Source organism: Eptatretus burgeri, chromosome 3 (assembly GCF_056783735.1).
Source record: "Eptatretus burgeri isolate ZD-2024b chromosome 3, Ebu_testis_v1, whole genome shotgun sequence".
NCBI lineage: Eukaryota > Metazoa > Chordata > Myxini > Myxiniformes > Myxinidae > Eptatretus > Eptatretus burgeri.
The window spans coordinates 84,542,093-84,554,217 of record NC_140963.1 but is presented as its reverse complement, the minus strand read 5'-3'; the positions used below and the strand labels follow the sequence as shown (position 1 = coordinate 84,554,217).

Genomic DNA, 12,125 nt, shown 5'->3' with positions numbered 1-12,125 from the left:
GGGGCATGAGACAAGAGGGGCGGGAGAGGGAAGGACCAAACAGTGGGGAACAGAGACATTGGGAGATCTGTGGAAGGGAGAGGGATGGGACGGGGAACATGGGGAATACAAGATGGACATTACAGGGACTTTCAGGAAGGAAAGCAGGGAATTTGAAGGAGGTGGGCTTGGGTGGATTATCAGGGGTAGAAAAGATCGAGGTTTTGGATGGGGGAAGATAAGAGGTGGTGGTGAATAGCTGTTTTGAAGGCCTGGAGGGAAGAATGGGATTGAATAGAGTGAGGGAGTTTATTCCAAAGCCAGGAAAAAAGAGGAATGAATGAGTGAAGGTGAGCATTGATTCGTGATTTTGGTAGTTTTACCAGAAGGGGGTTGTTGGCGGACCTAGAGCGCCCTGCGGAAATGTGGTGGGGACAAATCGCAGAGAGAGCAGGGGGGGGTGAGGCGGGAGAGGAGACGGTAGAAGACAGAAAGGCCACCGACCAACCTGCGGTGATTGAGTGAGAGGCCCAAAGACTCAACCTCATTGCGGGAGATACCAATGATACGAAATGCCTTGGTTTCCACAGCGTGAAGCCGAGAAAGGTGGGAGGCAGGAGCACCAGCCCAGAGGGGAGCGCAGTACTCCATCAGGCTGTGGACAAAAGCTTTGTAAGTGGTCAGGAGCTCAGGTGGGCTGAGGAAGGACTTTGCACGACGGAGGATTCCCAGTCGGCGACTGGCTTTGGAGGCGAGGTTTGAAATGTGGCTTTCCCAGGAAAGGTCATGGCAGATAGTGACACCCAGAAGCTTGAAAGAAAAGTCTTCTTCCAGAGGATTGTTGAGAAAGTGGATGGGGGGGGGGGGTTCGAAACAGTCCTTTTAGAGAGACATAGTGAGAGTGTGAGATTTGTCCAGATTGAAAGACGTGTTCCACGTGTTGGAGCAGTTTGTGATTATATCCAGATCTGCAGTGAGCGAAGAAGCTGCTGCTTGCCGGTCTGAGGGATGTCCGATGGTACGGCAGAGGGTGGAGTCATCAGCAAAGAGATATAGGGGATTTTCCAGAGAATCGGAGAGATCATTGATGAAAACCAGAAAAGAACAGGGCCCAGAACGCTACCTTGAGGAACTCCAGCCTGGACAGGAAGGGGGGGGGTGAAAGAACTCCATTTAGGGCCACACAGTGATTGCGACAGGAGAGGAAGTCTGCGAGCCATGAGTGGAGATGGCCTTGGATACCATAGGAAGAGAGTTTGGTGAGCAGGGTAGGGTGCCAGACTGCCAAAAGCACGTGATACGGATAATCCAGGGATACGGCTCGGATTTCCTGTCTGGCATTGAGGAGCTCCATCCATTTTTGGGAGAGCAGAAGCAGCATATCCAGGGTAGAGTGACCTGGTCTGAAACCAAATTGATGATCGGAAATCAAGCCATTGGAGAAGAGGAAGGATTTAATGTCTGAAGCGATGATGGATTCCATAACCTTGCTGATGATTGGGAGAAGGCTGATTGGTCTGTGGTTGCAGGGATCTGTTTTTGCACCTTTTTTATGCAGGGCAGTGATGTTTGCTGATTTCCAAGCAGATGACCTTGAGCAAATGAGAGGGTGAATAGCATAGAGAGAGGGTGAGCAAGAGCAGAAGAGCAGGCTTTGAGGACACGTGGGCTGATGCCGTCTGGACCGGTTGCAGAATCTGAGTCGAGGTTTGACAGCAAACTCTCCACCTTGTCAGGAGAAAAGGATACAGAGTCCAGGGACAGTTGGGTGCAACTGGGTAAGGTGGGTAGAGAAAGTGATGGGTTTTGGACACAAGATTTAGCTGCAAACACAGAGTTTAGGCATTCAGTCTTTTTACGTGCGGTATCAGCAATGCGGCCATTTGAGGTAAGGGAGGGGATGGAGGGGGAACATACACCAGAAACAGATTTGATTAGACACCACCAGGATTTTGAGGAGGGAGAGAGGTTTGAGAGTTCAGACTTGAGATTGGAAAGATGTTGTTTTCTGGCTCTCCTGAGGGTAGATACACACTTGTTCCGAGCTTTAGGAAAGGAACTGAGATTGCCTTCAGTTGGGTTTGCTTTCCATGAGGCATAGCCAAGTTGTTTCAGGACAACTGCCTCACCACAAGCTTCAGTAAACCAAGGGCGGGAGGAAGGGTAGGACAACTGAACACGAGAGGGGATAAATCTGTGCATGAGGGAGAGCAAGTTTCTTTGAAAGAAGAGTTTAAGATTATTAAATATTAAAAGAGTTCAAGAACAATGCTTCACTGGGAAGGGGTAAAGTTACTTTCAGGCCACCTTGTATCCATATATATGTATCTATAATTATATATATATTGGTCTGATTCTGTTTGTGGGTGGACTGGCATCACATGAAACAACAAACCAAGCAAAACAGGCAGATTACACCCACTACTACCCCCCCACCCTCCCCCACACCCTCCCCCACACCCTCCCTGAAGGTCATTAATGTGCCAGCTGTGGTTTTACCAGCATCTGATGGTGACATGATAATTCTCTTGGGACTTGCTCACGTTCCAGACGAAAAATCCAAATCTTTATAATAATACTGCCTTTTTATTTTACATCGATCTTAGACTCATTGAGGAGCTTGTACATAAATCACAATCAGTGTGTTTTAATATGATTTGCAAGAACATTAATAGACAATGGACAAACACATGATAAATGATATTTGAAACCTGGGTTCCAAGCATCATGAGCCATTGCTTCATATGGGAACACTAAACAGGGCAACTCCATTCGACCGACACTGTGAAATTTGTTGCCTGCGATTGTGTTATATTAACAACTTGAGTGATATCTATGATTCAACACTTCAGTGATTGGATTAATTTTGGTTTTGGGATGAAAAAGTTTTTAGGATTGGGATATCTTTTATTGGGGTAAGTATAAAGCACAAGAGTGCATTCTGTAATGTTGGGGCCTATCACTTTTGGTTCTTAAATGATAACCTACTCTAGCCTGGTGCTCCTTCCTACATTGCCCCTCTTGAGGCAGTTGAAAACAAGGCCTTGCACACCATTGGAATCTCGAGGCAGGAGGCGAATTCCCAAAGACTGCCACTCACTCACCAGTGGCAAATTTGTGAGCTCTCTATTTTATATGGCCTTGCTCCTGCTGCCCCCCACAACCTTTGCCCACCCCATTCCTCCTCAGGTCACATTTCTCGAAACCCTAAACTGCTCACAATGTCAAATTCCAGGCCAGTTGCCCCTCCTGCATTAGTTTGTCCCTTTTATTCTCCCGATTGTGGAATTGTCTCCCTGTATCCATTGTCTCGTTCTCCTCCCTTCAGTCTTTCAAATGTGCTGCCATCACGACCTCATCTGCTCATCCATGCACATCCACGATCTCTACACACATTGAGTCTTTCCCATTCTGTTCCTCACTGGGCCAATGTTACTCTTGTTTGTGTTATTCCTCCTTTCGTATGTCCGTTCCTCCATAGCATTTGGCAGCTTATGAACCTGCTGCCCTTTGTCGTCCAGCTCCTCCATGAGCCCCTAGAGTCTAGACCCTTGTCTATTAGAGCTCAAATGAGAAACCATAAAACTTAGGTTATGCTTATAAAATTACTTCATAAAACGTTTTCACCCATAATTGAACCCATTACAACCACTGGCGATGTCAGAGTCCAGTGTCCTCACCTCTCGGACACCAACATGTAAAGGATAATGATGGGAGGTGATTCAATATCTCTCATTTCAGTTCTTTCTTCACAACATCCACAATCACAACCCATCATGAAAATATCAATCTTCAACCTTCGTGACATTTTATCCATCTGTGGAATCAAAAGTGCTTAACATTACTGGCATGTCCCACAATGAGGCCCAAGTTCAACGCCTGTTGCTCTCACATCGCAGACAGGTCGGAGACCTATCCGTGTTCTTACTGCCTCTTTTTACCGGTAGAGCTCCCTCTGGTCTCTCAGCCCTCTCTCAGTTCTTCCAGGATGTACATGTTATTCCAGTAACACCATCCTGCTTAAACTCCCCAGATCCAGGCTTACTGCAGCAGCGACTAACTGTGTCCCCACTGGCCGTTCGTTGCCTTTTTACCCTCTCTAAGCTCGCTCTTTCATGAGTCTTGATCTTCTAAGGAAAATAAAGTCGAAGTGACATTTGCATTAAGGAAGTTTCCATATTATACGGTGAAAAAGTCATCAGCCTGGCTTTAGCTCCTTGCCATACTGACCGGCAGGTTCTCGCATGAATACGTACTTGAGGATCGGTTGAATCAATATGGCTGAATGGGATTATTGCTTGAATCCTGTTTTTTAAAAATGTAATGTTGGAAGGTAGAGCGGGAAGGCGTGGGATTTAGTTTTGATGCAATAAAAAGCTCACTTAATTTAAGTAGTCTTTTGTACCACCCTTGTCAAAAACAGAGAAAATATACTTTTCACTGTGATCTGATGAAACCAAGATGGCGTGTTTGAGGCCCGAATAAACATTATATGTTACCGTGTTTAAGAAGTACATTCAACCACCCAGGTTCTGTCATGTTTACCTGAGCATCAACAATGTTAATGTGTCCCTGCTGAGCTGATGGTGCTGCTGAGGGGACATTGATCAAGCTCCATATAGCGTGTGCTGCTCTCCTACAAACTCCTGCAAAAGGACAAATCTTGCAAGGGACAAAATGAGATTGAATCAAACGACACGTACGTGCAGGGATAAGTGCAATACTTTTCAGTGAAATTTAATGGGTTTCATGATAATCATTTGCTCCTTTATTGAACAAAATGGAATGACTCATTCCGCATTTTAAGTTTTTCTTTCAAGCATGCAATACATATGATTTGTGACTGTGAAATGTTTCATGTCTTCCTTCAGGTATATGACCATGCTCGGTCCATCCTAAAGCGAGTGCAATACCAGAAGACGATGGTTTGGGTTGCTGGCTTGAGATCTTAGGGTCTTGAATTCAAGCCCGTGTCATGCCTTTGACTTACCATAAGGTGGGTTGACTCAGCCGATCATCCTTCCGAGGTTGGCAAAATGAGTACCAACTGACTGGTAACATGGGCAAAACTGCGCCTCCAGAAACTGATGTAGCCAATCAGCCACAGGATGTTTATGAATAAATAAAACCAGAAGATAAAGGCAATGACATTCCCAGCTGAGGCTTTGACATATATATATATATATATATATATATATATATATATATATATATATATATATATATATATATATATATATATATATATATATATATACATACAGGGTGAGTCAGAAGTCAAGTAGCACCCAATTTCTGTCAGTTGATTGTTTGCCATTTGTATTACAGTGTACAACAAGGTATAAATAAATGAATGACATGTTTATCTCACCATTTTATCAAGAAAAAATTATTACAGAACTGTACCAAGCTGTTTTACTTGCAATTTTCAAAGTGCCCTCCCTCGTGATCGATGCACAATTGCAGCCGAGCAGGCACAGAGCGGCACACACGTCTGCAGAGTTCGGTATCAATTTCCTCAAACTTTGCAGTGATTTGAGCCTTCAATTCCTGAATGGTACGGGGCTTTTCACGATAAACAAGGTCTTTCATGAGCCCCCAAAGAAAGAAATCTGGAGGTGTAAGGTCTGGGGAGCGTGCCGGTCACTCGATCGGACCGCGGCGGCCGATCCACTTTCTGGGAAAGTTTTCACCAAGCCACTGACGAACATAACGTCCATAATGAGGTGGAGCTCCATCATGCTGGGAATAATAATCCTGATCTTGTACCCTGGGCCAAAAGAAGGTTTGCAGCATATCCAGGTAAATTTCTGCAGTGACAGATCCCTCAAAGAAAAAGGGTCCAATTATCCCTAATGGAGATATGGCTGCCCAAACTGTCACTCCAGGTAAATTTACCTCCTTCTCAACTGTCACTCTTGGGTTTTTCGCAGCCCAGTACACACAATTGTGTCTGTTAATTGTGCCATTAAGCTTAAAACATGCCTCATCTGACCACCCGATGTTGTCTAGCATTGTGTCCTCTTTGTGAAGTTTAGCTAAGAACTCCACAAAATTGAAGACTGCGGTCGTCATCTCCATCATGAAGGGCATGCAGTAAGCGTGGAATGTAAGGTTTCCATTTTTTCTGGTGAAGGATACGGATAACACTTGATTGGCTCACTTCCAACTCTGCAGATAAACGGCGAGTTGACTTTTGCAGACTTTGTTCCATTCTTCTGATGGCTTCTTCAGCCTGAGCTACATTCGTTGCCGTTTTCGGACGACCGGACTTCTTTGCAGTGGCTATGATCCTGTTGCTTCAAATTTCTCGACAATCAATTGTATGTTTCTTCCCTGAGGTGGGTTAATATCGAATTCCTGTGCCAAACGGCGTGCCGCCATCGTTGGTTGTTCATTACATTTATAGTAATGTTTCACGGCCGCAATGCGTTGATTCATTGAAAGGTAATTCATGGTTCAATTTGGTGCAAATTCAGTAACTTTCCAAACTCGCAGCAATAACCTGCAAAAAAAAAAAAAAAAAATCAAAAATAAATAAATAACGAAAATTAATAATCTGCAAGACAATTATTAACAACATGACTTGCCAGAAATAATCTGACAGCTGAAAAAACAGAAATCAGGCGCTACTTTTGACTCACCCTGTATATATATATATATATATATATATATATATATATATATATATATATATATATATATGTATATGTATATGTATATGTACCCTACGCATTGCGTAGGGTCAATTTGTCTATAACCAATTTACCTAAATAACGACGCGATTTCGACTACCGGGGAAACCATGCCTTCGGCACATCTGCCTGAATGGGTCACTCTACCGACTGCGGTAGAGTTCCAACTACCGACTACCAACTCCGGTTCGGGTGCAGCCGAGCGGAAACTGCCAAAGCCGTGCCCGCTGGAATTAACGGATTATCGGGGATAAAACCCCGCCTAAACTCAGATCCGAACCATGCTGGACCAATTCAAGAAGGGACGGAAACAGACTGGGGACATTTTCAACAAGTATTGTTCACAATAAATGAAGACACAAAGCAATACTTCACGTGAATATGCAAGAAGTATTTACAATGATCCAAAAACACTTATTCAGTTCTACTTAAAGACGGGCCCACACAGACACACACACAAATAAAAAGAAAACCCAGAGTCTTTATTGGGCCCGCGCAGCCGAGGAGAGAGACAAGCTGGCGGTTAGAGTTCGGTGGGTACTTGGCCGTCGGAGGGAAAGGAGTACTCTGCAATGCGGCACCTGCCAAAGGTCGTCGGTTTGGTGCCAGTCGCACGTGTGGAAAATAGTCGGGGTCAAAACCAGCCAAGAACTCCTCGTAACAGCCACCGTGAACAACTGGTTCTTCAGCCACCGTGAACAAAGCTGGCCCCTCGCAACCGCTGCTCATAACCACACCTCGTAACCACACAAGAACTCTTGTCCACAGAACTCCTCCTTTCACTACTCCACGCAGCCCTCACACCCCTCTTCCTTCCTCATACACACCCATCTCTTAAATACCATGAGAGGGAAAAAAGAATGCCTTCCTACAGGGCGGAGCTCCGTGAAGCACGCGCCAGTGTCTGCCTTGATTGGACAGGGTTCCACGGCCCACCTTTCCGGGGCGGGGCCTTGGCCCCTGCCAGGAAACCCCAGCCAGTCTTCCACGCGGGTTCATACTTGACGAGTAACAGTATCAATGTTGCACAGGCCGTCGTGCAAGAGTTACAACGTTTGTGGAAGGAACGTTGGTGGAAGTGGCAAGGAACGGCTGCAAGACCCTGCCTTGGCAAGTCAGAGTGCTTGTAGACAGCGGGTGGGCAGCGGATCGTGATGGGGAATGGAATGGTTGTTGGTTGTTCGTTGGAGGGTTCGTTGGATGAAAAAGATTTAATAACCTAACTTAAAAGAAATCGCAACGCACGCCTTTGATTCTCCCACGAGACAAAAGGAAGGGGATCTAACTGCACACAAACTTAATGACATAAATGACTTTTGGGACATCTGTATATTGAATGCAAATGGTTTCCAGATCGATATCAACACATATATATATATATATATATATATATATATATATATATATATATATATATATATATATATATATATATATATATATATATATATTGTTACGGCTGTGGAAATTCGCAATACACCATAAAGCACGGGTTCCCAAACGGGGGGGGAAATTTTCCCCCAGGGGGGAAATTTGGGTGTTTCAGGGGGAAATTCTAGTCTGGAATTAAAATTCTGGAAATTATCAGAAAATAATTAGAAAATAATTTCCAGTAATAGCCTTCTGTTCTTCTCTTCTCAGGAGTACCCGTTTCCTGAACTTTACCCGCTTTCATTCTTATGTTTTATTTTCTTTCTTCTTTTTTAGTTTGTTCTTTTCTATTACATGTCTTAATATGATCTCTCTTGTTCTTTTCAGGTCCGCAAGTGATCATGTCGAAAAAACGGATATATTCAGAAGCATATCTAGACTTCGGTTTTACGTTCGTTGTGAATAACGGGGAACATCTGCCACAATGTGTCATCTGCACAAAGATCTTGGGGAATGGTAGCATGAAGCCATTCCAGATGAAGCAACACCTTCAAGGATGCCATCCCGAACTACAGAACAAGGATCGTGAATACTTCAAGCTGAAACAAAATTATCTGAAGAAGATGAGACTGGACTCAACTGGAACGTTTCGTCAGCAAACGGACGCTATTGTGAAAGCGTCATACGAAGTCTTGTACAAGATTGCGAGGCAGAAGAAACCACACACAATTGATGAAACGTTGCTGAAACCCTGTATGCTGCAGTGCGTGAAGTTGGTCCTTGGTGAGGCTGCCCACAACAAGATGACCCAGATTTCCCTTTCAAACAACACCATTCGGTCACGGATCAATGATATGGCTGAGAGCATCAAGAACCAAGTTGTTCAGAAGGTTCGAGGGTCACAGTTTTTTTCGATTCAACTCGACGAATCGACAGATGTTGCGAATCTGTCCCAGCTGTTGGTCTTTGTTCGTTATACCACCGAAAAAGGAATTGCAGAAGAATTCCTCTTCTGCAAACCTCTCCAAACAACGACCAAAGCTCAGGATGTGATGGACCTTATCAATGACTTTTTCGAAGACAGCAACATCAGCTGGGAGTCTCTGGTTGGGGTGTGCACGGATGGTGCCCCAGCCATGCTCGGCTCTCGATCGGGGTTCGTCACGCTCGTCAAGCAAAAGAATCCGGCAGTGGAATCGACACACTGTCTGATCCACAAAGAGGCGCTTGCTTCGAGAACTCTCCCCAAGAACTTCAAGCAGCATCTCGAGACTGTCATCAAAGTCATCAACTTTATCAAGGGTTCCGCTCTGAACACTTGGCTGTTCCGTCGGCTCTGTGAAGGCATGGAAGCCGACCACGAATCGTTGCTGTTTCATACTCAGGTGAGGTCGCTCTCAAAGGAAACATGTTGCAGCGAGTCCTGGAATTGTTTGATGAGGTGGTAGCCTTCCTTCGGGCCCAAGAGAATGTTGTGCTTCTGGAGGCGTTGAAGGGTGAGTTTTTCCGTGTGCGGCTGTCCTACTTCTCCGATATTATCAGTGCATTGAACGAGCTCAACAGGAAACTGCAGGGCAAAGGGACCAACATTCTTTTTCAGTCGGACAAGATCAGAGCTTTCGTGGCTAAACTGGAACTGTGGAAGAAAAGAGCGGGGAGTGGAAGTTTTTCCTCATTCCTCGCTCTGAATGAATGTGTGGAGGAGATGGAGGATGGTCTGCCTGATCCAATAGCCGAGGATATCAAACAACACCTCGAAGGCTTGGAGGAAGAATTCAAGTATTACTTCCCGGGGATCACAAACGAGAGCAACGAGAACAAGCTTATCAGAGACCCATTTCAGAGGAACGTTGATGATGTGCCAGAAGCGTGGCAGGAAGAGTTCCTGGACTTGAAAAACGACTCTACAGCGAAGGATGCCTTCCAGAATATGGAACTGGAAGAGTTTTGGACCCAAGTCCGAGGAACCTACCCGCTTCTTGCGACCAATGCTCTGCGGATATTGGTCCAGTTTTCTTCCACCTACCTGTGTGAGACAGGATTTTCGGCACTGGCACACCTCAAAACAAAGGCACGCAACAAGTTGGAGGTGGAGGCGGATCTTCGCTGTGCGCTCTCCATAACTCCCCCAGACATTGAAGGACTCGTGAACGGCAAACAATGCCAGAAGTCACACTAAAATGCTGTGTTCTTATTCAATACAATTTAATGTTAGCTGTGTTAGTGCATTTGAAAAATAAATTAGTAAATAGTCTCAGTGTGTTTTAACTGTTCTTTCTCTCATACACATGAAGGGGGAAATCTGGATGGTTGAATTGGGTGCAGGGGGAAATGACAGAAAAAAAGGTTGGGAACCACTGCCATAAAGGGTCCTTAGATCAGTTATGACGAAAAGTAATTGTGTAGTTAGATTTCCCCACCGTTGTTTGGAGGGAATTTCCATGTTCACCGGGCTGTGATCCTTTGAGTTAGCCGTTTTTCTGTTCTGTCGTTATTTTGGATCAAACCAACAACACCACCTTCACCAGATCCACCACCACCATCTTCGCCACTTCCCGCACTCCGAACGCCGTCCTCCACGGACCACGTGGCGACGATCTCCGCGGCACGAGCCATTACAAGAAGGACGCAGGATTGCTGTAAGAAAGGCTCTTGCGGGGCCTGAACAGACTTCTCCCGCCTGAATTCTTCTGCCTGAATTTTCCCCGTGCTTGGTGTGAAGGGAAGGGATGGGGCGGCTCGCTCCCGATTGGTGGATGCACGGTGTGAGGCGGTCGGAGTGAGGGCACGTCCCCTTTCGAGAGGCTTCTCGAAATTCCTCGAAGGGAGGTGAAGCCGAGAATGGGGCGGAGCGACGGGCTGAGCCCCGCGCTGCGAAGGGCGGAGCCCCACTCCATAAAGGACGGACACGGGCGAGGCGCGCCCTCTTCCTCTTCGCTCGTCTGCTCTTGGAGTCTTTGTCGCCTAGGTCTTTGTTGCTGAGTCTTTGTCGTCCGAGAGTTGCTGAGTCTTTTGTCGTCTTGGCCCTCGTCTTCGTCTTTGTCTTCCTGTCGTCTTAGTCCTGTGCTCACGGCTTGGTGAGGCACGGATGGGAGACACGGCAGTGCCAGTTGTGTGGTGAACCTGCGCGTCCGAACGAGGAGTGCCGGAGAGGGTTAGCCGGCCGCGAGAGAGGTCGGGGCCAGGCGCGACCACGCTAACGGTTGTGGGAGGAGGACTCGCCGGCCACCAAGGGAAGTCCCTACTTTCTTTTCGGGTTTTTGTATGGATGCTGTGGCGCCGTGTCCTGTAAGTAGAACTGTGTAAGTGACTGTGCTTGTCAATAATAATTATAGTCGGTGGTATTGCTTTCTGTTTGCTTGTCGCCTGTATATTGCATGACTGTATATATGTGCTTGTTATAATAAATGTCCTTCTGTGAAATGTATCCCGTTCGTCGTCTCTTTCCCCATTGAAAGTGCCATCTTGAATCGCGGAATAAATTAGTAGTGGGTTTTGAACACCCAGGGTAAAGAAGAGAATCTGATCCATTGAGGTCTGCGATTACACTGCTCGGTTATCACTGTAGCACGGAATGGACTGCTGAAGCAGTTCGTGTCCTAGGCCGAGGTGTGGCGAGGTACGATCGCCCGGTCGACTACTCGCGCAGGTACTTAGGTTGGTCGAATTTGGCAAGCAACCCTATCCTGCGTGGGTGGGCAATTGGCATGACCATGGTGAGGTTAAACCGCCACCCGTGACTGGCTCCTGGCGGTAGTTCCAGGAGGGTCACGACTGAATTGTCGTTCCGGTGGGCGACGCGGTTGCGATTGGAGTTGCGCAATCGCTCGCACGCCTGGCGGGCCAGAAGTCTTAACAATCTTAACATGTACATATATATATATATATATATATATATATGTATGTATATGTATATATATAAATATATATATGTATATATATAAATATATATATATATATAAATATATATATATATGTATATATATAAATATATATATAAATATATATATATATATATATATATATATATATATATATATATATATATATATATATATATATATATAATGTTACGGCTGT

General features: G+C 45.5%; 1 pseudogene across 1 annotated transcript in view; it reads left to right on the top strand.

Annotated features, from left to right (window-relative positions):
• Positions 1 to 11,907, top strand: part of LOC147030340 (protein FAM200C-like) — a 24,170-nt pseudogene extending 12,263 nt beyond the window's left edge. Inside the window, exons 2-3 of the transcript XR_015056317.1 lie at positions 4,851 to 4,975; positions 8,433 to 11,907. The product of XR_015056317.1 is annotated as a protein FAM200C-like (transcript). The remainder of the gene's footprint in view (positions 1 to 4,850; positions 4,976 to 8,432) is intronic.
• The last annotated feature ends 218 nt before the right edge of the window (positions 11,908 to 12,125 follow it).